Raw genomic sequence first — 1,903 nt, forward strand, 5'->3', positions numbered from 1 at the left:
TCTCTCTCTCTCTCTCTCTCTCTCTCTCTCTCTCTCTCTCTCTCTGTCTCTCTCTGTCTCTGTCTCTCTCTCTCTCTCTCTCTCTCTATATATATATATAGGTCCATCTGGTCTAATGTGTTATTTAAGGCCATTGTTTCCTTATTGATTTTCTGTCTGGATCATATGTCTATTGATATAAGTGGGGTGTTAAAAGTCCCCTATTACTATTATGTTTCTGTCAATTTTTCCATTTATGTTTGTTAATATTTGCTTTATGTATTTCAGTGCTCTTATGTTGGGTGCATATATATTTACAACTGTTATGTATTGTTGGATTGATCAATTTATCATAATCTAATGTCCTTCTCTGTCTCTTTTTATAGTCCTTGTTTAAAGTCTCTTTTGTCTGATTTAAGTATTGCTACTCCAGCTTTCTTTCCATTTTCATTTACATGGAATACCTTCTTCTATACCCTCATTTTCCATCTGTGTGTGTCCCTAGATATGAAGTGAGTCTCTTGTAGGCAGCGTATATATGGGTGTTGGTTTTCTATCTATTCAGCCACTCAGTGTGGGTTTTTTTACTAATTAATGTTTTATTTTGGGTAAATTTAGATAAGTTGCAAAAATAGTACAGAGCTCCTGAACATCTTTTATCCAGTCTCCCCTAATGTTGCCATCCCAGATATCCATGGAATATTTGTCAAAATTTTTAAAAATGAATGTTGGTATATAACTATTAACTAAATGACAGACTATATTCAGATTTTACCAGTTTTTTTACTAATGTCCTTTTTCTGTTCCAGGATCCAACACAGGAAAGTACATTGCATTTAATCATCATGTCTTCTTCATTTCCTAGTTTCTCAGCTTTTTCTTGTTTACAATGATCTTGACAGTTTTAAAGAGCGCTGGTCAAGTATTTTGTAGAATTCCCCTCAGTTTGGTTTGTCTGCTCTTTTCTCATGATTAGACAGAGGGTCTGGGTTAATGCAGAAAAGATAGCAGAGGTGAAGTACCCTTCCCATCACATGATATCAGAGGGTGTCTGTCAGGTTTCCCCACTGTAATGTTACTGTTTTGTCCTCTTCCATACGTTATTCTTTGGGCATGAGTCCAAGTCCCTCCTACATTCAAGGGGAGTGAACTCATGCTCAAAACTCTCATTTTACAAAGTTATAATCCAATAAACTTATTTTCTAACTCAATTTGTGAGTAATATTGGATTATAATACAGTACTTGTTTTCTTACCCAAATTGTCCCAGTTTGACCACAGAGATCTCTTTCAGGTTGGGTCTTGTGTCCTTTTGGCATCACCCAGCTCTTTCCACCCCACTTTTATTTTCAGGGAGTGCTTTCTTAATTTCTGGCCCTACAAGATGTTCAAGGTTCCTGTTGTATTTTCCCTGACCATCCCTATGATCAGCCATTTCTCCTAGGAACCACACTCAGTGTGTTTTTGATTGCAGCATTTGGTGCATTCACATTTAAACTAGTTATTGACAGGTATGTACTTATTCTCATATTGTTAATTGTTTTCAGCTTGCTTTTGTAGTTCATTTTTGTACATTTCTTCTTCTTTTGCTATCTTTCCTTATGATTTGACTACTATCTTTAGTGTTATGTTTGTATTTTTGTGTGTGTGTGTATCCTTTATAGACATTTGGTTTGGTTACCATGAGGTTTATTTATAGCTTTCTAGAAAATATTTAATTATATATATAACTGATATATATATATCTATAGCCATATGTTTATATTTAATACACATATACTTTATATACAAAATATATAAATTATATATTTATATAAATATATTTATATACATAAATATATATGAATATATATTTATATACTTAATTTAAATATATAGTTATATAATGTATATAAATATATATTTATATAATGCATATAAATATA

This window comes from Neophocaena asiaeorientalis, unplaced genomic scaffold (genome assembly GCF_003031525.2).
Source record: "Neophocaena asiaeorientalis asiaeorientalis breed wild unplaced genomic scaffold, Neophocaena_asiaeorientalis_V1.1 scaffold743, whole genome shotgun sequence".
NCBI lineage: Eukaryota > Metazoa > Chordata > Mammalia > Artiodactyla > Phocoenidae > Neophocaena > Neophocaena asiaeorientalis.